General features: G+C 39.9%; 1 pseudogene; it reads left to right on the top strand.

Moving 5' to 3' along the window:
- The first annotated feature begins 23,658 nt into the window (after nucleotides 1-23,658).
- LOC148350706 (U2 spliceosomal RNA) lies at nucleotides 23,659-23,823 on the top strand (annotated as a pseudogene).
- Nucleotides 23,824-24,134: the final 311 nt, after the last annotated feature.

Genomic DNA, 24,134 nt, shown 5'->3' with positions numbered 1-24,134 from the left:
CAAGCTGTTTTACTTACATGTTAGACCGCAACATTATTGACACACAGGTAAAGAGGCCGAGTGACTGTTTAGCCAATCAGAATGCAGAACACAATACAAATCCGTGAAGTTGCGTGACCCTGAAAACTGAACTGTGTTTTAGCGAGGGATCACAGTATTACACAAAAGTAGCACTTACTATATAATAATTTTTTATTTAATTGTTATTACCTGAGAACTGAGGGTTCGGAACGCATTAGCTTTGCCTTACCATCGGTTTTATATACAGATATTTCACTTTGCCAACCCCCCTTAGAGTAGTTTTTTTTTAATGTAACATAATTTTAACCATTCCTTTATTGTGAAAAAGGAATGGATAAATATGTAGTCATTATTGCATGACTTTTCCAGTTATATTATTTTAATCAATATATCATTACTGTGATAATCATATTATTTATTTTAGTTGGTATAAATACCTGCTATTGATTGGTGGGGACCTAGCTCCTGTTGTTCACATCAAAGAGTCCGCTCATAGAGCCCGTTCGTTCGCTCACTTAAGTCAATCACTGAAGGTCTAGGTGTGAAATGCATAATCTGCCACTGGTATTGTGCTTGTTTGAATGAACAATTTACTCCTTGTATTCATTTAATGTTTCACTACTTTCACAGCAATGTTTTAAGTGGTGTTCTGATAAATTCGCCATAATCTAATCATACCACTTCCAAAATCAGGTTATATCCAGTCCGAACAAAGGTTTTTTATGAAAATATCTCTCCCTTATTTTAACTGGAAAATCATAACCCAGCTAAATTGCATTTTTGTCAATCCACGGCCCTTTCCCTTTAAAAACAGTGGTCAGATATTTTTCAATACCTGTTTAGCAGGGACTGTGTCCTCTTCACAAGCCCAGAATATTCTGTTTATCTCTTAATTAGTGTCTTTCTAATACAAGTCCTCAACTGAACTGATCTCTACAGCTTTTGTTTCTTCTTCAAAATAATCACTCAGAATCCTGAAAGTTGAATTGAACACGCGGAAGGTAAACAAGGCTATTAAAGCTGTAATTTTCCATGTAAGTTTGTAGTAAGATGTTAACTGAGAAACCAACGGGATGCTCAAACGAGGCCATCGCTTACAAACAATACGATTTGTTGGGTCACCCAATCCAACCTGTGCTAGTGAGCCAAGCCCGCCTCAGGGCGTCCTGTATACGACACCTGTTGTTTACCTTTTAACCATGGAAAATGACATTTGTTCCCCGTGGAATTGTAGAGAAGAACTGGAACGTTCCCACTTTTGGACTTGACCGACGACAGCTGTGAAATGGAGAGCAGCCGGTCGAAGTCTGGGGTGTCTTGAAATACAGAAACAAAGTATTGAAAGGGATGAATTGCAACATAACAAGAAATGGTGGCAGAGAGTGTAACAGGATTGAGACGGTCTAGCAAACAAGTTACTTTCAGTTTCAGTTTATTACATTTGTTTGTAGCCACAATACCAGTGGCAGATTGTGCATTTCACGCCTAGGCCTTCAGTGATTGTCTGAAGTGATAGGTCATTCGCGAATGAACAGCCTCTATGAGCCAACTCTTCGATGTGACCAACAGGATCCAGGTCCCCACCAATCAATAGCAGGTTTCCTTCAAGACCCTTTTTTTTTTTAGATTGGTTTGCTTTTTTTTCATATATTTTATTTTGTTGAGTTTAAATGAGTTGATTGAAGTTTTCTGTGTTTTTCAGGGATAATGAGGCCTCACATCAGGATACCTCAGGATACCTGATGGTAGTATGCAGCAATCCAGCTACTCTCTTAATCGCTTTCTTACACTAAAAGTAAAGTCCTCAAATTTTGTTGTACTTTTGTATAATGTTAATTAAGATCATTCATTCAACTAAAATTCTGTTTTCTGTAGATCTACGGTTGTTGTTTTTTTAATATCGTATACTCTCAGTCGTTAAGGATGTCAAAGTTAAGTGCGTGCTTAAGTGGGTGCTTTTATGAAGGGGCGTCACTACTTTGCGGATTCTCACGGTTCGCTGCAGTTTCTGGTCACCATTAACTGCGATAACCATGGGATTACTTTAGTCCCAATTATCGATTGATTACGGCCATAGCGAGAGTAATGTATTCATTGATAATCATAATTTTTTAGAATATATAATAGAATATACCTTTATTGTCATTGTTACAAAATGGGTTAACATATTGTGACAACGAAATTGGGCATGACACTCCAGTTTTACACATTCACAGTGAGGTATGAGCCAGGAAGATAAAGGAACAGAGAAGATAAGGTTATAAAACAAGGGGGATAAGGCTGTAGTTATAATTTACATGGTATTTACACAAGAAATGTCGGCATGTGGGATGTTACATACAGTGTTGTCGTGATACCGTTGGTATCGTAAGGGTTGTGCAATATTGCATTTGGTGCAAAGTCATCATAGTGCAAAAATAGTCAGCATATGCATTGGTGCAAACATAGACATCATAGTGCAGAAAAAAGGAAATGGTCAGACCTTGTGCAAGGTGAGCAGTAAACGTAGTGCAGTCGACATGGCAAGAACATAGACATGAGTACCATTATATTCGTATGAGGTAGTGTTGGCACAAGTTTTCAGTTTTTTGTGCGGTGTCTGTTTTGAGCAGTGAACAAACATAGTGCAGACAGCATGTACGTGAGTACCATTTTACATTCGTGTGAGGTAGTTTTTTTCAACAGTTTTCAGTTTTTTTGTGCGGTGTCTGTTTAGGGTGGTAATGGCTGTGGGGAAGAAACTGTCTCTGAGTCTGTTTGTTTTTGCTTTGTGTGACCTGTAGCGCTTGCCGGAAGGCAGCAGGTCGAAGAGGTGGTGGCCGGGGTGAGAAAAGTCCTTGATGATGTTTTCTGCTCTGCTGAAGTAGCGAGAGCAGGCAATGTCCTCCAGACTGGGCAGAGAGCAGCCGACGATTCTCTGGGCTGTTTTGATGATCCTCTGGAGCTTTTTCCTGTCTGCTGCTGTGCACCCAGCATACCACACCGTGATGCAGTATGTTAGGATGTTCTCCACAGTGGCTTTGTAGAAGGACACCTGCAGCTGCTGTTTTAGGTTATTTTTCCTGAGCAATCTCAGGAAGTGCAGTCGCATCGTTATCATGTTTTTACTTCTCCTTTTGGTACCACATCAACTCTTGGGACCCATAGCTAATAAATACAATACAAAAAATGCAGCATTGTATCGCACAAGAGATTTTGAACTGAACAAAGACAAAGAAATGTTACGTCCAATAGCCTTTTGGCATGTTCGTGATACAGGAATGCAAACCAATAGCATACTAGCATTTTATATGACGTAAACCCATAGCAGACAGGTATTTTAGAGACATACGAATACGACTCACAGTCATACGCACAAACACGTCAAAGTATGAATTTTTGGCATGAAGAAAACAGAATTGGTTGTATGGTGGGGAAAATGGCTTAACAAGCAGTCAAAGCCCCGCATTTTAACATGAAAACATTAGAAGGTGGGGTACCTTAAAAAACTAAGGCTTTTGAGGTAATAGAATATTTACAAATATTCAAGAGTTCTGTGATGAACCTAAAGTTGCTGACTTAAGTAGCCTGCAGTGCACAACCAGAAAATTAAGGAAAACAACAGTGTTGCTATAAAATCTTAATTAGCCACCAGCAATCGCAACAGTAAAAAAATGTCTAGACATTAAAAAGCAAGGATTTTATGAGGTTTTTTGAAAACATTGAAATCCCATCATGTACAAACAACGGCGTGCATCGCAATTTATTCGTCCGCTTAATAGTTTAGGGATTGAAGCTAGCGCTCGACCAAATCGAGGTTGTCGTCTTTCTCCGCGGCATCCTGTTGCTATTTGTGTTCTAAGTTAAACAAAATAAAAAGCAATAAGCTCTTTGAAAAACTTTAGCATGTCGTTGCTTGAAAATTGAGAATGATGGAGTTTTATGCAGGCCTCAAATGCACAACAAGCAACCCCTCCCCCAACCCCCGCCTCTTGTGTGAGGAGCCTACCGTCTGCTTCTTCTGATCTTTTTTTGGAATCACATGTAATGATTGTGGCTGACTTTGAAATGTGCAAACACGCTTGCCGGGAGTTTTACTGCATGACTTTTAGACATTGAATATAAAGTGGCTCATCAACGTTATAGCTTTGATGCTAAATGATAAACAGACAGACAGACGGATGGGCGGGAGGACAGACGGCGGTCATTCAGGTGGTCTAGCGGACGTAATGACGGACGGACAGGCTGGCGGATGGACAGAGGGACGTATAGACGGATGGAGGGACAGGCGGCCGGGTGGACGGATGGATGGACAGATGGATAGACATGTAGGCGGGCGTTTGGATAGCGGGACCAATGGACGGACGGACAGCGGGACCAACGGATGGACGGACAGGCGGATGGACAGATGGACAGATGGACAGACAGACAGAAAGACAGACAGACGCACAGACAGACAGAAGGATGGCCGGGCAGGTGGGCGGGCAGGTGGGCGGGCAGACGGGATCGACGGGCAGACAGATGGATGGACGGACTGACAGAAAGACAGGTAGACAGAGGGACGGACGGACAGACAGATGGACCTAAACCCGATCATGCATCAGGCGCAATGCTCCGTCAGTACAGACAATAATCCATAAATAAACCTCTGTCTATATTTTATGGACAGGCAAATACATGATAAATGCAAATCAAAAAGACCTTTGCTTTTTTCACCCTGTGAACCAAAAACAGGGTCATCAGCAAAAGTAAAACTGTAAATTAAAAAAAAGTAGTGTGTGCATTTTGTAAAGTACATTCAGTGTTCAAATGTAAAGTCTGTAACCAAAGCACTTGACAATTCTAAACAGTTTGGAATCAAACCGACACTGACAGCTCTTGTTTTTAACGTTTTAACAATTGTGTTTTAACAAAGGCTTCAAAGACATTTTTCTGGCACAGTCTGGCATAATGGCTCAAGCTCCTGTTACGAAATGTATAATTGTGTAAAAGATACCAAGCAGGTCATCAAAACCGCATGGGACTAAACGTTACTTGAATCTCGCCGAAGCGAATCAGGCGATGTTTCGTTCAACTTTCCGACATGCTCTTTAGATGTTCACATGTCACCAAGCTACTGCCGCGATACGCAAGGTTTCCTTTGCAGAATTTAAAAGGTGTCTTTTTATTGTCTGTATCCTGGCTAAAATTCTCCCAAACTATAGAAGTTTCGGTACGCCTACTTGATGTTGACACTGCCATTTCTGTACGTTTATGTTAAGACCAGTGTTCCCTCTAGGCTGCCCGCGTGCGCAATTGGGCACTGCTCGCACATTCTCAGCGCACAAGAAAATCTAGCCAGCGCACAAAAATGAGGGCTCAGAATTACTAATTAAGAAGCGATTTAAGTCAAAGTTACAGTGCATGAAGGTAAAAATACACGGGTTCCATTGACGTTGCGGTATTTTGAAGTCGAGTCAAAGTAGAACAAAGTTGAGTAAAGTTAGTAAAGTTTGTCGAGAACCGGCTTTTTCGGCTCGGCTCACTAAAAGGAACCGGCTCTTTCGGGTCCTAAACGGCTCTTCAGGTTTTTTTTGCTTCTTTAATCCCAACATGACCAAATATTATGTAAAATTATGCACAAAATGACTTAAAAGAAGGGGGGAATAGAACAAAAAAGAAAAAAATACCAAAATTAAAAAGTAGTGAAAAGCTGAGAAAAAAAGAAACAAAAGGAAGAGAAAAAAAGAAGGAAAAATTTAGAAAAAAGCCAGAAACAAAGAAAAGAAAGAAACATAGGAAAAAAGTAAAAAGAGAACAAAAAGAAAAAAGTAACAGCTCAGAAAAAATAAACACAATGAGACTTTTTTAAAGGAATTTAAAAAAAAGTAGAAAAAAACACGGAACAAAGAAGAAAAAGTTTGTGTTGCATTCAAATAATTTCCAAATACATCAAGTGAATCTTGTCGCCAACATTGTACTTCCACTAAAAAATGTGATTAAGTACAGTTCTGTATCTTACAACCGACTAAGTAAGCCCCCAAAATGTTAATATTTTGCGACAAAATATATCGGGGAAAAAAAAGAAATGGATATCTTGTGAAAGAATTGTAAGAACAAACGACGTTTGTAGGCCGTACAACCTTTGCAATTGTACATGAGTCAATTCATTTAAAAGAGAAAAATAATTTTGCGTTGCCGGAAACTCAGCAAAATGTAACTTGATGTCAAGTTTTGGACATGTTTGATAATTAATTATCTTGCAACACTTGGGATTATGGTTGCTCACTGTTGTTTCAAGCGTTGCTCACTGACTTTGTGTGAACGCTCAGACTGAAAATTAGAGGGAACATTGGTTAAGACTGAGACGCTATTGCGCATGTGCGACTCTCAGCAGCATCTTCATGTAGAGATGCCTCACTCTGTTGGAAAAACGTGTCTGGCGACAATAAATTCCAATGTAAATGAATCACTGCAGCCCTAATGCATAGACCAAAATACAACGCCACCACAATAAAAAAAACATTTTATAACCGGTCGTTTCTTCGGATTAAAGGATAAAAGTTCGAGTCGCATGCAACAATGCAAAGGTTTGATCCCAGCGTCGGAATCTAACGCGCCTCAAAGCACCGTCCGGTCGCAGCGGCGGGAATTTCGGGAACCGCAATGAATTTTGCAGGAGCGTCCCTCTGGTGCACGCTGTCGCCCTCCCTGTCATTTACTCGAACGTCACACGGAGCCAGCTGCAAACCATCTCGGCCCGTTCGCTGTCGTGCCGACGGAGAATCCACTAGGTTTACGTCCAACGTGTAATTGGAATAATTGCGAGGGCCCGAGCGCTTACTGACTTACATCCGTGCGGGAATATATCTGTCATAATTGGCTGCATTGAAACTTGCATATTTTCGCTCTTAGCGCGAACGGTGTCAAGTTCCTGGACACCCACTTTGATTTGGAGTTGCGTAAAGAATTTTTATTGATTTGAAACATTCCAGTCCTGAGTAGATGGCCCAAAATCACCTGATCCCCTTTCTTTTTATTCTCTCCTCTGCTGCACCGTTTGTTTTGTTAATTGGAACGGAATAATAACCTTTAACAATGGTCCTTTTATTTTTGGGGCCCTGGGACCAAGGTTGTTTAAGTAAATGAAAACTATCAAACTGACATTTTTGTTAACTAAACAAATTAAATATGAGATTTGTTTTGGAAAAAGATACACAAAATTGGGTATTTTTTTGCCTGAATTTTGCAGTACTCAGATTTATTCATTTGAGCCAAACATTTGTGTTAAATGAATAATCAAAAAGGCTCCTCCTAGGTCGTTCCTAACCTCAACTTTATTTAAAATGGCAAATTTTAAAAATGTAAACAATGAAATGCTTTGTGTGTTATTTGTACAGCTCATTTTAGCTGACGTACTACTTATATCCACTGTGAGAGAGATAAACTAAAAGAAAAATCCAGGAATCACATTGCATGATTTATTAACGATTTATTTAACGCTTGTCTCAAATAAGATGTATTAACTGCGAAAAAATCTGGACAAATGTAAATGGTCTGCATTTATATAGCGCTTTCAGTTTACTGAAGACCTCCCAAAGCGCTTTACAATGTGCTCTACACTTACCAATTCACACACACTCACACACCTATAGCAGCGGCAGCCATGCAAGGCAACTACCTGCTTACCCGGGGCATTAGGGATTCAGTGTCTTGCCCAGGACACTTCGACATAAAAAAACGAGGAGCCTGGAATCGATCCTGCGACCTCTTGATGCCAAGACGAGCCTCCTGAGCTACTGCGGCCGCATGAGTGCAGTTGATTTTAGACAAGAAAATGATGATGATGACTACAATCAAAAATAGATAAAACTGGGGACTAGTCATAAGGTCATCAATATTTTTGAAAGAGTCAGGTCAAGTCATGTTTATTTGTATAACAATTAATCACAAGGAGTTTCAAAGGGCTGCACAGACCACAGACTATTAAAAACTACAGACTATTATTGTATCATCCCCTGATCTAAAACTTACATGAGGGCAAGGAAAAACTCAAAAACCTCAACATGAGGAAAATGAAAAAACCTTGAGAAGGGACCGCACATGAGGTAATCCCCCTTCCAGGATGACCAGGCTGCAACTGATGTTGCATTACCAAACAATAAAATTGAAATTAAAATATAAATAATCAAAGTATGGCCTATAAAGGTAAAACTTTTAAAGCAATTTCTGATATTTATGAATGTTTGGTGGTATTTAGTGGGCATTCATCACTCTATATTAAACGAAAATGGGAAAAGGAGATGGATTTTAAAAAAAAACAGTAGAAGAATGGTGAATAATTTGTCAAACAAGGTGCATCTACTAGTTCCTGGATTCTGAGGGAATTCAACTGGAAAGATGACGTCAGATTTTTTTATTACCCCCAAAATTAGGAGAGGTTTTTTGGAGGTTCAACAACCTATGTTGGAGAACATGTGGGGAAGTAGACGTTAACCACATGCATACTGTATATTTTGGCTTTGCCCAAGGATACAAAATTACTGGGAAAAGGGGTGGTTTGTTTTCAAGAAAATACTGGGATATGAGATACCTAAAACATTCAAGGTGCTCTATTTTGGCCATCTAACAAAAGAAAGGATGAGTACCTAAAAAGACATTTTTTACTGACAGTGAGCAAAAAAGTAAGAACAAGATTAGGGTACAAACAAGATATCCCCACCGTGGAGCAGTGGGTGTGCACTGTGGAGGAGGCATTTGTAATGGAGAGAACCACGCATCGAATAAGAACACAGGAGACCTAATTTATGGACAAACAGTCCTTTCAAAGGATGTAGACTGGACTTTGAAGAACTACTTGAACTTGGAAGATATTCCCTAACACCGCAATGTCGTCTTGTCTGGTGTTGGTGTTGGTGTTGGTGTTTTGTCTTGTTTTGTTGACACACAGTAAGGCCTGGGACAGTAACTTCTCTCACTGATCGCATAGGGACTGCGCTGCGGCACACTACCAAAATGTCCCATTTTTCCACATTGGTTGCATTTTGCATCTTTAGCAGGGCATTTGGGGTCATTTGCTAGATGAGAGTTGGAGCCACAACGGTAGCAGGTTTTGTGTTGAGAAGAGCGCTGTGTATGTGTGTTGCTCCGATTCACCTTCGGTACAAAGAAAGTTTTAAGCGCATATCAGGCGGATTTGTAAGAAGTGCCAGTGTCGGGAAGGGAAAGAAAAATTCTATGCCCTTCTGTGCCTAAACAGTGCAACAGTAGTGCGCGTTTTCGTTTGTCCGGCATGTCGTTTGCAGTCAATGCTATCAGGTAATTTTCAAACATCTGAATCTACGTGGTGTACAACATCGTAGGCTCACCCGGGATTTCAAACAAAGCAAGGGGTTGTGAGATTCCGATACAAGTCATCCTCGTCGCCAATATGTTGTGTATGTAGTAGGATTGTAATAGATTGTAAGACAGACACAGTCATAGACTGTTTACTTCACTCTTCATCGGTAGATCGAGCACAAGTTCAAGGCTGCACATTAGTATACAGCGACACCGCAGGAAGGGGAGTGTATTACACAATACCACAGTTTTGGTTTTGGATTGTGTTTTGGTTTTGTTATGGTTTGGTTTGGTTTTGTCTTAGTTTTTGTTATTAAAAAAAAGCTGCCATAAATGACACAAACTCTCCTGGCCCCCGCTCTCAGCAATAGTCATTCAGGGATAATGTATCATTTCCACAACTGTGCATTTCATTTTAGACAAGCCAGAACAACACGCTCAGCTTGCAGCATTATGGCATTGGGGATAAAGGATTGTGGCTGCATGAGGGCAGTTGATTTTAGGCGAAAACACATTAATGGCAACAAAAGAGCTGCCTGGTCTAAAGAAACTTGTCTCTCTTGGTCCAAGCTTCCAGCTATAGATTGCAGCCTAATGAGTGCAGTTCACTTTTCGGTGGACTGAACGGTCAAAAAAGAGCCATGCCGCAGCAATATGCTATTGGGGGATAATGGATTTTGAAATATTAAATTATATTTTTTTCAAGCTGAGAGCTACTTTTTGTTAAAAAATAGCGCAAAGGGCACCTTGTTTGATATGAATTTATAAAATAGGAACATTGCTAGATGGCCCGCTAAATAGCTAAAAGGTAGTTTGATTGTTAGCTAGAAAGTTAAACATGTAAAAAACTAAAATCGATTTGGATAGATAGCTAAAAGTGCAAGAAAATAAAACGCTAAGACAAAGCTGGATAGCTAGCTAGAAAGAAGGCCAGAATTTAGCTTGATTGAGCAAGATGGATAAAATGTTAGCTAGATAATGTGCAAAAAATGTACAAAGCTAGCTAGGTAGTGTGCAAAAAATGTAAAAAGCTAGCTAGATGTGTGTGTGTGTTTTGGTTTTTATTTTATTTTTTTACTTGATTGAACATTTGCATATACATAACAGTACAAACGTCTTACCACAATGTTGCAAAAACAGCACATTCAAACCGTACAACAAACCGAAATACCAATAAAGAAAAGGATAAAAACAAAACATGCCAGGGGGGAAACAGAAAGTTACATAAAAATGCCAAAATGTTTGTAAATATTATTTGTTTTAATGGCCTTCTGCTCCTGGGAAAGCTTTATGAATATCACTTTGGAAGGCAATGAAAGACATTTTTCTACTAGTGAATTTGCATTTGTGAATGTGGAATTTTGCCATGATGAGGATGAAATTGACAATAAAGCATTCGTAACTGTGATTCCAGACGTTATACAGTATTAGCTCTGAAGTGGCAATGAAAACGTGGCCCGACTCGCCCCCGAGTCGCCAATATTTGTGTTTGCTTAAACTTTCAACTCAAACGACGGTAATTTGAGGTTTTTGCGGCGTGACGTTTGCCGGCGGCTGCTGCCCTGCGGGCTGGATAAACCTGTTTGCAAAACACACGAAAGCTAGCGCCGCGACACGTCTGGTACGCGGGCCCTAGAAACAGCCGCTGTTTGTTTTACGTATTTGTGACGGGAAAGTGGGCTTGCGCGTTCGGGGCGGAGGCAGCTACGAGCCCGTTCCCACTAGCGTCTGGAAATAGCCGCCGAGGGCTTTTCAATTATCCGGCCGCGCCGTAAGAAGGGGCTCAATCATAAAACCAGACTGTTTACCTCCTCCGTAAATCTCAAGTCGTCTTGATTGAGGGGCCGAAAGGAAAGCGGCCCGGGACGCAAAAGGCGAGGTTGAGACGGATGGAATGTCGGGAGGTATAACCGTGTGTGACCCCCTCTAGGCGGCAGGGAGGAAGTCACCGGGTCAGAGAAGGGGCAAGTGTTAGCTTAGCGCATCTAGTGGGCTAAAACTGGCGGCTTTTATGTCTGTCAGGGTAGAGTAGTAACAAGTTACATTAACTCGATAACATTTACTTGATTAAGTTTTGGGACATGTTTTATTTTAAGGAGTATTCTTAAATCACTATATTTTTTACTTTATCTTGAGTCAATTCGTGAAAAAGAAACTGTACTCTTACTCCGCTACATTGAACCCGTTACTCAAATCCCCCTCAACATAAATACGCATCTGGCTCTGCACTAATACGATCCCAAAACTGTATGTAACATCCTACATGCCCACATTTCTTGTGTAAATATTGTGTAAATTATAACCTTTATCTTCTTTGTTCCTTTATATTGTGTAAATTATCACCTTATCTTCTTTGTTCCTTTATCTTCTTTGTTTTCTTTTATCCTCACTGTTAAATGTGAAACTGGAGTGCCACGTCCAATTTTGTTTTCACAATATGTTTAACCCATTTAGTAACAATAACAATAAAGATATATTCTATTCTATTCTATTCTGAGCAGGGTAAGGAACATTTTATTATTACTATTTTATTGTTATTTTTTACTGGAATGTATGCGCAGTGTATCTTGCTGTAGCATATATTTTTTTTAATCTTCAGAGGGTTCACCCAAACAAACTCTGAGTACACAGACTTACAATTACACAGACTTTAAATTAAATTTGTGATTGATTGGATGGACTTTGATGGTTTGATGATCTGTTTGAATTGTCGTTTTAATGAAAAATCAATAAATGAGTCCTTGCTACAGTTACATTTTTCACCTTTTGAAATTTTACTCAAGGAATTATTTGTATCTCTGATTATACTTCTGCTTGGATCATATTATTCTGAAGTAACAATACTTTAACTTGAATAAAATTGTTGGCTACTCTACCTACCTCGGATTTCTGACGATATTCTCACGGTAGGTAGGTAGGTAGGTAGGTAGGTAGGTAGATAGATAGATAGATAGATAGATAGATAGATAGATAGATAGATAGATAGATAGATAGATAGATAGATAGATAGATAGATAGATAGATAGATAGATAGATAGATAGATAGATAGATAGATAGATAGATAGATAGATAGATAGATAGATAGATAGATAGATAGATAGATAGATAGATAGATAGATAGATAGATAGATAGATAGATAGATATGCTGGTAGAAGAATACGGTTTTGTCATTTGAATTGCTGTGATTACATTTTGTAACCATAGAAAGGTTTTATTCCAAGACAAACGAAGGTGTACTAAAATCAAAACAAGGTTTAGTCAGGTGATTGTTTTTTACAGCTTGGATCAAAATACTTTCACAACCCGTAAGCATTTATGATGGCACACCCTTGACAACATATTTATGTGGTTGTTTTAATGTCACTCATCCACACTGTTTAAAAGAAATCATCAAAGCAGGGTGTCAAAGGTGCGGCCCAAGAGGAGGTTCAGGCCCGCCCACAAATTGAATCCTGCCCCGCAAGAGAAAAATGAGCATCTTTATTTCTTCCTCACTCTTTTTTGTCTCTCTTTCTCTATCTTTCTCTCTTTTACTCTCTCTCTTTCCTTCCGTATTTCTTCATATTTCTATTTCTCTCTTTCTTTCTCTTTCTTTACATTGTCTTTCTGTCTCTGTCTTTTCTATCCTTGTCTTTCTTTTTCCTCTCTATCTTTATATCTCTCTTCCGTACCCCTCTTTCTGTCTCTCTCAATCTTTTTATTTCTCTTTTACTCTCTGTCTTTTTATTTCTCTTTTCTTTGTTTCTGTTTCTCTCTCTTTCCCTCTCTCTCTCTCTCTCTCTCTCTCTCTCTCTTTCTCCTCTCTTTCTCTTTCACTCTTCTCTCTTTCTCTCTCGGTTTTGTCCTCTTTAAGCCCTCTTTTTCCCTCTACTTAATTCTTTCTATTTTCTTTTTCTCTCTTCTACTTCTCTCCTTTGGCCTTTCTCTCTTTCTTACTCTCTGTCCTTGTTGCTCTCTTTCAATCTTTTTCTTTCTCTGTCTCGCTTGTGCTCTTTCTCTCTCTCCCTCTCTCTCTCTCTCTCTCTCTCTCTTTTTTAACCTATTTTTATTCTTTGTTTTTATTTTCTGTCACTCTTTCTCTCTTGCATTCCCTCTTCCTTTCTTTATTTCTTTCTCTTTATTCTACTGGTCCGCCCCCGATAGATTTTTTTTTTCCTATCATGTGGGCCCCAATCTAAAAAGAGTTTGACACCCCTTCATTAAACAATCCAAAAAGCTGCAGATATTTTTTTGGTGTGTCAATTATTTAAAAGCAAATTTAGCTGATATTTAATTGAGCACTTCGACCCAGGTGAAGGACCCCTGTCTGATGTTTTTCCCCCACCCGGGGGCTCAGAGGATTATGATGATTTATTTCTTTTTTGTAATCAATATTTCAGTGCTTAAATTAACATTAGGCTTTTTTTCCAAAAGGAAAGGTCACGTGATGTTTCGGGAGGATTCCCGAGGACATCGTAAGTGCGCAGGTACTGGAGGCGCAGGATGCATTGGGGTTCAAAATGTGTCCCATGGGGTCAGTCCAGGAGAACTATCCAATTTTTTCATTTATGAAATAATATACATCCAGAAATCGAGATTCTTTATATGTTTTCATAAATAGGTGAGTTTCATAAAGTTGGTTTTGAAATGCTCACAATTAAAGCAAGATTATATAATAGGTGCTTGTTTTGAGCAATAAATTTGATATTTAGTTTTGAAGTTTTGCTCTAGTTGTGTTTTTTAATAATATTTTTGTAGTATTTCAGCAGTTGGATTTTTGCAGTATTTATGTACTATTTTTCGTATTATTGTAGTTTTATTTTTGTCGTATTTCTGCAGCAGTACTTTTGTAGTCTTTCCATTGAGAATTTTTGTAGTATTCCTGTAGTATTTTGTGGTATTTGCATAGTAGAATTTATGTTTTATATTTGAAGTATTTTTCTAGTATTACTGTAGTTTTTCTGTACTTGTGTTTTTTTAAATATTTTTGTAGTATTTCAGCAGCGGGATTTTTGCAGTATTTATGTACTATTTTTCATATTATTGTAGTTTTATTTTCGTAGTATTTCTGCAGTAATACGTTTGTAGTCTCTCCATCGAGAATTTTCGTAGTATTCCTGTAGTATTTTATGGTATTTTCATAGTAGAGTTTTTGTTGTATATTTGAAATATTTTTGTAGTATTACTGTAGTTGTACTGTAGTACAACTACTGTAGTTTTTGTAGTATTTCCGTCGTAATATTTCTGTAATAGTATTATTGTAGTATTTCTATATTAATATTTTTGTAGAAGTATTTTTGTATTATAGTATTACTGTAGCACTGTTTTTGTAGAATTTCGGCAGAAAAGTTTGAAATATTTCCATAGTAGTATTTTTGGAGGTTTTATGAAGTATTTCTCTAGTGTTTTTGGAGTATTTACAAAGTAGTTTTTGTTGTATTTCTTTACATTTTGTGTAATATTACTGTAGTATAGTTGTAGTACTTATGTTGTAAGATTTATGTAGTACTATTTTTGTAGAATTTCTTTCATAATATTTCTGTAGTATTATTTTTGTTTTCTAATATTTCTGTAGTGTTTTTTAGAGTATTTCTTTTGTATTTTTGTGGTATTTCTATGAAAAAATATAATTTTTTAGTTTTTCTTTAGATTTTTTGTAATATTAATGTATTTGTATATTTGTAGAATATTATGTTGAAATATTAATGTCGTGGTATATTTGTATAATAGTTTTATTCTTGTATCTTTGTAAATTTGATAATTAGTTTTGCAGTCATTTTGTAGTATTTAGTTTAAAAAAAAACGTGTTTTTCTTGTAAACAAGCATTTTCAATGTTTAACTGCTGTTAACTAAACAATGGTAAAAGCTAGTTACATACTTTTTTTTTAATTAAAATTTCTGTAGGCCTTTGAAAATGAGCCAAAATGGGAAATATTTTGGCATCGGCACTTCCCATTTCAGAGAAACATCTGCCATTGAATGAGTTAAAACAAGTTGTCAATGAACATTCAATCTGTCCAGCCCTGGGTCTGTAGCAATTTTTTTTCATTTGGCCTTCATTCGACTTTAAACCCTTGCTTTAAGGCGAAATAAATCCAGTTTGAATTTCAAATTTTTGTCCTTAGTGCACTCCAGGCCTGTAAGGCTTCCATCACGAGGATGCAAAGTGAGCAAATTTTCCACATGCAAAAAAATGAATAGCATTTGTCTGATGAAGCACCTGCCGGTTGGGATTTTGGCATTCGGGAGTGCGGGGGATGAGCGCAGCGTTTAACCCTTGGAGAGAAATTCCTCTTTGGTTTTTTTCTTTGGCGTTGACCGACAGCCAGATTACATCCACCTGTGTCAGCTGCCTGCAGTTTTTAAACACGAGCATTGAGGATGTCCTGCATAGCGAGAGTGCGTGTTAGCGTGCTATGTTACCTGATAGCTCTCGGCGCATTTGCCAAATGTATTCTGGAAGCCGTTTCTCGCTGAAGCTCGTTTCCCGGACGCGTCACATCAATTGAATAGAAAAAAGTTGATTTTTCTACAAAGAATCTGAAGATTGTGCTGCAATTTGTGTTGCTGCTAATCCGATCTGTTCTAGGAACCGGTGATACGGATGGCATATGTAAAGGCATTTGGTTTGATTTCATGATCACTATTTTCATTATTTTCACAGGCGGCATGGCGGAAGAGTGGTTAGCGCGTCTGCGGCACAGTTCTGAGGTCAAGGGATCAAATCCAGCTACTAGCCTTCCTGTGCAGAGTTTGCATGTTCTCCCCGTGTCCTCCGTGCACTCCGGTTACCTCCCACATTGCAAAAACATGCATGTCAGGTTAAATGGCCGATTCAATTGTCGCTAGGTGAGAACGAGCAAATGAGTTGTCTGTCTCTGTGTCTCGAGCTGGGATGGTCTCCAGCACCCCCGTGACCCTAGTGAGGATAAGCGGTGCAGATAATAGATGGATGGGCTATTTTCACAGTACCAAAGTTGAATAATGTTAGATAATGGAGAAACCAGAAAGTTGTCCTGAAATATATAAACGACTGCAAAAAACACGTCAAGGGAAACAACTCCTTGATCTATCTGATGATGAGTCTGAGTTCGTCTTTATTAATATCTTGTTGTGCTTTTTTATGTTTATTTATATCTTTTGAGACAACTTTCTGTTCTGCCATTCTCTAACATCCGTCTCTGGTACCGTAAAAATAGAGTAATGATGAGATAAAAGCTAATACTGTCATGATTACCCAAGTGGAGCCACCTGGGGTAATCATGTGGCGCGCTGGAATGTGCTTCCTGATTGGTTAATGCTCCCTTTTTAAACTCGTTACGCGGAGAACTCTTGGTCGGAGGATTACTTTTTACCCCGTTTGACTTGCCTGATTTTCCTGTGTATTTTTGACTTGTTTACCTGATTCTGCCTGCCTCCGATCCGACCTGCTTCCGTTCCACGCTACGATCTTCTCTCCAGTCCCGGTAAACTCGACCTGCTTCCGTCCCACGCTACGATTGGCTATGTGTCCCGAAGTTGCCTTCACGGCGTTGCTGCTGACGTTCGACGGTCATCGCGTCTCCCGCTAACCCTGTACGCTTCCCCAAATAAAAGACTTGTAACGAACGCTCTGGGGTCTCCTGCTCTGTTCTGGTCCTTCCTGACAAATACCTTAATATAGATCATCTAATTGGATGATTCAGCCCTTTCACCGCCGTGACCTGGGTTCAATTCCCGTTGCTTACAATATCTTGCCAGTTCGGTCAGCAGTGTTTTTTGATTGTTCAATCATTGCGCAAGTACATTAGTAGGCAATAGTATACCTTGCAGTACCACACACAAATAAATACTTCAATGACACTCGTTCGCTTACATTTCCAAAACTATTAAATTATAGTGTTTCAATCTTCAGTTGTTTTCTCAATTTCTTTGTAACGCAGTTAAATTAGATGAAAACCTTTACACTTCATCTCATTTAATTTCCTGTTGTTCAAGTACAGGCTGGTGGACTCCAAGCTGGTGAACATCACCTCCCTGCACAACAAAGAGTTCCAATTTTATCCACCAGTATACTGCGGTATACAAGGCGCACTTTCACATTTCCAATTTGGGGGGTTTTGGGTGCACCTTATAGGAAATAAGATGCTAATTTAAAAGGAGCCTTTTTGTATTCGTATTTTTCGCAGTGTGTGAGTTGCTTGTCAGGCATACTCATAAATCATTATTGAATGTGTTTAGCAATTACAGTAAAAGCTGACTCAGAGCTTGAAGCATTACGAGCATTCAAGGAACTCCTACCAGCCCCAACATGCCATGCATTCTAGTTACTACAGCAACACACCCCACCTGTGGCAGGTAACAATTGTTAAGATTTTCGCGTTCTTGCAGAACGTCCCTTTGAACCGTGTCACTGGTTCCACAATGTCAACAAGATAAGGGGATTCCCTCCCCAGGGCATCCCCTCCTACGGATTCTGTTGCCATGGCGACCGACAGACAAACAGCAGGCCCGAGTTTGAGCCGGCGTGCCAGAGGACTCCCAGGAAGTTCTCAGGCTTCCCTGGAGTGCTTTTGGGCTCGTTGTTATTGTTGTTGTTGCTATGGTAGTGGCAGGTACAGGTGAGAGCAGGTTGCCTTTTACGACAGCAGGTGGATAAAAATAGAAACGGCAGCTTTGATCAGCGCACCTAGGTGAGGTCGCAACCTGAGTATTTTTTCCATTACAAAAACCATTAATGTCTGTCATTGTCAACCACGGTAGAACAACATAGCAACTGCTTAGAGGGACATTGTGTATTATTTAGCGCTTCCTAGTGGTAAAAAGAATTTATTCATTATAAAAGATGATTCCAGTAACTGAGGTCAGGCTCATCTCTAAAGAGCAGGATGACGCTTTACACCAAAAAACAACAGTGACCAGATAATGGAGGTGCTGTGGCGGAGTCAGGTCAGGAGGCTTCTCCTGCTTCTTGATGGCATGTAGTGGGCATTCATCACACTAGATTAAACTTAAAGGTGGAAAAGGAGGTAAAGGTAAAGTAAATTGAGTGGTGGAATTTTTGTAAAACGCAGTGTACATCCACTCGCTCCAGGGCACAATTCAATTGGAAGAACGTGTTCAGATTCTTCATTACCCCGCAAATTAGGAAAGGTTTTTTGAGGGTTTGTCAAAGAATACAGGATTACTGGGACAAGTAATAGTATGTTAGAAAGAGAATTGTTGGATATGGGATACCCGAAACATTCAAGGTACTCTGTTTTGAATGTTGAAACGAGAAATATCGCAGAAAAAAAGATAAGTAACTGAAATAAGAGCTCACCGCCGTGGAGAAGTGGGTGGAAGATTTATTTGTAATGGAGAAGACAACATAAAAATACAGGAGACCCAATTCATGGACAAATGGGAAAAATGGATGGAATACGGGAAAACCAAGGACACGACTTCAGAACAATGAAGACTGGAGTTTGAATAATAACTCGTGCATAGTGGAGAGCGTGGCAAGCAAAGAATTTGGTCCCCCAGGAACATTTCGTCATACTGCCACATCTCAAGCTTCAATCTAAAAAACTGAAACTATTTTCCAAGAACCAATAACATGTGAAACACAATCGTAAAGAGGAACCAAATTATATTTTACATAAATTTATAACCAAAAAATTGAAAAGTAGGTGTTTCAAAAGTATTTGATCAGCTCAGCCGACTGACACCAGAAGATCCCCGATGACTTCTGATTGATCCATTGTTGACCTAAATGACTAACAATGGCAATCGGAGTGCACGTGTGTCATTATAAGTCTCAGTTGAAATGCACCTGCTTTGTAGTAGGCTCAGAGGTCCGTAAAATGAGACACTAGAGAAAAGAGACCATAGAACACACCAGGCAGGTCCGGGATAAAGTTATGGAACGGTTCAAAGCAGATGTGGGATACAAGAAGGTTGCACAACATTTAAACAATTCCTGGAGCACTGTGTAAGAAATAATATCAAAATGGAGAGAGCATAAAACCACTCAAAACCTACCTCTCACCTTTCGGCCCAAAATAAGAAGAAAACTAATCAGAGAAGCAACCAAGAGACCCAGGATCCCATTGGATAACCTGCGGGCATACACAGCTGTATGCTGTTGATGTTTCTAAAATATTTTGAGTTATTTATCAATTAGTTTGAATCCTGAAATATGGCAATACTGTGTGTCGAAAGGTTGTTGTTGGGGCAACACTTTTGTAAGGCACTGTATCCTCAAAAACTGCAATGCTGTCACGTTTGTTAATTTTTATCTTTTTTCTTTTCATAAAAAGAAGAAGAAAAGAGCACAGTAAAAAAATCAAGTTACAAAAAATCTGGGTGATTAATGGTCATCAGGAAATACAACTCCAGTGGGTGCTTTTCGAGTGGACATATTCCAAACTCTGTCTTTGTGTTAGGTGAATCAGCTCGTTTTTCTCTTGTGCTTCTGCGACCTTTTCCGACCAACCCCCAAAATCAATGTGAAGCGTGCAAAGACAACAACAAAGAACGCATGTCGACATCACGGCGGTCAAGTTTGTGTCTTTGATGGAACGAAACGAATTTGAAGCGTTCTGGCTAACTTCAAAAGAACGAGTGGCGTCCCGCAGACATTTCCCCGTGTCCTTCCTGACCCTGTAACGCAGCGCAATGGCGCACAATCGTGCATTTGTGTGTCCGTGCGTGTGCAGGGTTTAGTCATGGCCGCCGGGGAACTGCCAAGCGTGCGGCCGCTAGCTGCAAACACAAAGCAGCGCCATCTGCATGCCTGGAGCACCTCCAACATCAACACCCCGCACACACATACGCGTATAATTGTATTTAGCGCCTCGTTTGATCACCTCGATGGTGACGTTTGGGGGCCGAGAACGTGTGGTCCGTGTCTTTTTTCCATGACATGTTATTAACATGTGATTTAAACGGTGACGTCGATAATTTAAAATAAAACAAAGTGTGTTGTGCATTAATGTATGTGTGTGTGAGGGAAGAGGTTTTATAGTGAATGTAAACAAGCCTGCAATGAGCCACAGGTTGCTATGGCGCCCAAACCGCATCAAATTTCAGGGAGGATCCTTTTGCCACTTGGCCGGGGATTAGGAACAAGCGGCTTCGGAGCCGCATACAGCTCTTTGGCGCTCCCTAGTGGCTCCCTGTCCCATTTCCAAAACTGTTTGATAACGGTCTGCATTTACATAGCGCATTTTAAGTCAAGAAAGACCTCCTAAAGCGCTTTACAATGTGCTTCACACTTACTTCTCAAAATAGTGCAGTGAAACAATAGTGAATCCATCCATTATCTGCGCCGCTAGTTCTCAGTAGGGTCGCAGGGTGCTGGAGCCCATCCCAGCTTTCTTCGGGCAGTGGGCAGGGGACTGCCAGTTGGCACACAGAGACAGACAACTCACTCGCTCATTCACACCTAGGGACAATTTGGACCGGCCAATTAACCTGACATGCATGTTTTTGCAATGTGGGAGGTAACCGGAGTGCACGGAGGACACGGGGAGAACATGCAAACCCCGCACAAGAAGGCTGGTAGCTGGAATTGATCCCTTGACCTCAGAACTGTGCCGCAAACGCGCTAATCACTCTTCCGCCGTGCAACTTACTCATTCATTCACACTTAGGGACAATCTGGACCGGCCAATTAAGCTGACATGCATGTTTTTGGGAATGTGGGAGGTAACCGGAGTGCACGGAGGACACGGGGAGAACATGCAAACCCCGCACAAGAAGGCTGGTAGCTGGATTTTATCCCTTGACCTCAGAACCGTGCCGCAGACGCGCCAAACACTCTGCCGCCGTGCAACTCACTCGCTCATTCACACTTAGGGAAAATCTGGACCGGCCAATTAAGCTGACATGCATGTTTTTGGGAATGTGGGAGGAAACCGCAGTGCACGGAGGACACGGGGAGAGCATGCAAACCCCGCACAAGAAGGCTGGTAGCTGGATTTGATCCCTTGACCTCAGAACTGTGCCGCAGACGCGCTAACCACTCTTCCGCCTTGCAACTTACTCACTCATTCACACTTAGGGACAATTTGGACCGGCCAATTAAGCTGACATGCATGTTTTTGCAATGTGGGAGGATACCGGAGAGCCCGGAGAAAACCCACGCAAGCACGGGGAAAACATGCATACTCCATACAGGAAGGTTCGATTTCATGACCTCAGAACTGTGCCCCTTACGCGCTAACCACTGCGCTGTCGTGCAATAAAAAATAGTGTAATCCCCGTCATCATCTTTTGTATATTATTGTACACAAAAATACTAAAATGATGCATAGGCACTGGAAAATGTTTGAGGATTACTCAAGGGTCGTAGGGACACCATTTCTAGTGGTGTGTCTTGGGCAAGTGCAGCCTGGTGACGCCCATCCCTCTCCAGGCCAACAAATGTTTCCATCTGGTCTCAAACAGGAGACCCTTTTACTGTGTATATATATTTAAGTGGCTCAAATAATTGTATTTTTATTCAATATTATTTATTTGATACCCCTAGATTACTATTTCCCACTGTATAATGGAAATTCCTATGGTTTTTGTAGGATGATATACATAACACAAACATTATTAACGTTTTCCTATGAATATACATATACAGTGGTACCTCTACTCACAAATGTCTCTACATACGAAAGTTTCAGGTTATGAAGTACCCGAACGGGAAAATATTGCCTCTAGTTACGAAGGTGTTTCAGGATATGAAGTCAAAAATATAGTAGAGAATGCGCTCCCAACGTAGACAAATGGGTTACGTGTATCCCAGCATGCTCTTTATGTCCACAAGTTCAGAGTTCAGAGACAAGGAGGAGGAGGGGTTCCGGCAAGATGGAGGAGGACGCAGCTATCATTAAATTTTAGCAAAATTCTGTGAATTTGTGGAAAGGAATTACACAGGAAAAGTGTTGACAAGTCGGGATGTTGCTTATTATGATGTATGCCTCGCGCATTTGCGACTGATTTGCAAAAGCCGGCAAAAGCAGCCGTCATTGGATCAGTTTTTCTAAAAACGCGAGGCAAAAGGGTTTATAAATATTTTTATTATTTTCTTCATTCTTTTTTTTCTTTACATTATGTGCCGCTCATTTTTTATTTAGTGTGCGGTAATATAGCTTTAACATTTTTTTTCATGTTTTGATGCTCTTTTGTGATTTACTGTATTATAAAAAATATATCATACTGTACTTTTGTGAGGCTTGGAACAGATACAATTTTTTGCGGCTCCGAACATATGGTTTCTTTTTTTTTGGTTGGTTCAATGTGGCTCTTTCCTCATTTTGGGTTGCCAACCCTTAGCCTGGGTAAGGTCTGGTCATTTGTAGTCGACAGCAATGTATTTAGAAAAAAAAATACAGTAATCCCTTGCTATTCACTGAAGTTGTGTTCCTAATAGGTCTCGTGATAGTCAAAACCAGCAAAGAAGAATCATTTATTTATTTATTTATTTAATTCTCTCTCATACATACATTGAAACCAAAGAACAAACCCGATTCATAGGCTCAATCATGTATTTAACAAATAAAATTATACGGGTTTTTTTTACAAATATTTTCTACACCGTCAAATTATCTTTTTAAAAATAATCTTGCTGCTGTATCGCGCGAGTGTATCGATTCTTATTTTAAATGATATGTTGCCATCATGTGGATGTTATTGGAAAACAAAAATGTGGTGTGAAAAGAATAGTCCATATAACGTTTTGTTTTGTATTCACAAATAACCTCTGAGCTGTCAGATTAAAAAACAAAATCTACTGAAATCTAATTCAGCCAGAAATCTCAATTTGCCCCCTAAAGTTTCAGCGCATTTTATTTCACTGTGTATCGTTAAATGATTTGCTAAAATTTAAAAAATAAGAATATTGCCAGAACCTGTGTCCCAGATCAACAAATATACCACTTTAAACTTGTCTCCTATTTTAGCCTTTTTTAATTTATAAATAACGGTTTCAAAACAAGGTTCAAGCAGAGTTTGTTTGTACAAATGTCACAACATCCTGCAAACGAGGATACTGATGTATTTACCTCCGGTGCAGACAACGCTGGGCAGAGAGCAGGGCGCTGAGTGTATAGCTTCGCCCACCCCTCCCGCTCACCCAATCAAATTGCTCGGTGTGCTTGGCTGGCATTTTTAGGTGTTTACCTTTCTTCTGTGGGTTTTCATCATAAAGGGTCCCATCAGTGAGCATAGGGTGTTTAATCAGGTTCTATATAAAGGATTCCTTAGATATGTACAGCCAAAACGTGGTCTGTTGGTGTGACACCTTGACTATAAACTGAAGTATGACCTTTATATACTGGGCAGAACCGTCCAATAGTTTAGCGCTATATCAGCTGTCCACGCACTAGTCTTGATTCTGCACTTATCACAATCCTTGTGGGCTTGTGGCTAGGATTTTACACTGCCTTGATGCTGGGTCCTTAGCTTGGCCTTTTGATTTTTGCATTCCGGAGATAGAATAAGAGCTTGCTCTGTCCACTCCACGCATCGGCCCGGTATTGCAGTACCTCCGGGAACGGTGCATTCGCAATGATCGCAACAAGGCTTTAGGGCTAGGACCTTAGCTTGGCCTTTTGGCTGAGAGTAAGTGTCCCGGCTCCTAGGCTTTGTAGCGTATAATGAACTGACCGATAACGGATAATGGATAATGAATAACGAAGATAGATCAATAACCCTTAAAAACCCCAAAACCCCACTTATCAGAATTAAAATGCTATCGACTAAATTTGCGTGAGGATGATTTTATCCTCGAGTCATAGGTACTCACGCAAAAAAACATATCTGGCTCACGAGCCAGAGGTTCCTCACCCCCCTGACTTAGACCATAACATTATTGACTT

The sequence above is a fragment of the Urocampus carinirostris genome, chromosome 16, assembly GCF_059441175.1.
Source record: "Urocampus carinirostris isolate Australia breed hairy pipefish chromosome 16, RoL_Ucar_1.0, whole genome shotgun sequence".
NCBI classification, from domain to species: Eukaryota; Metazoa; Chordata; class Actinopteri; order Syngnathiformes; family Syngnathidae; genus Urocampus; species Urocampus carinirostris.
Note: the sequence above shows the minus strand (reverse complement) of the source record. Positions and strands in the feature narration are given on the sequence as shown.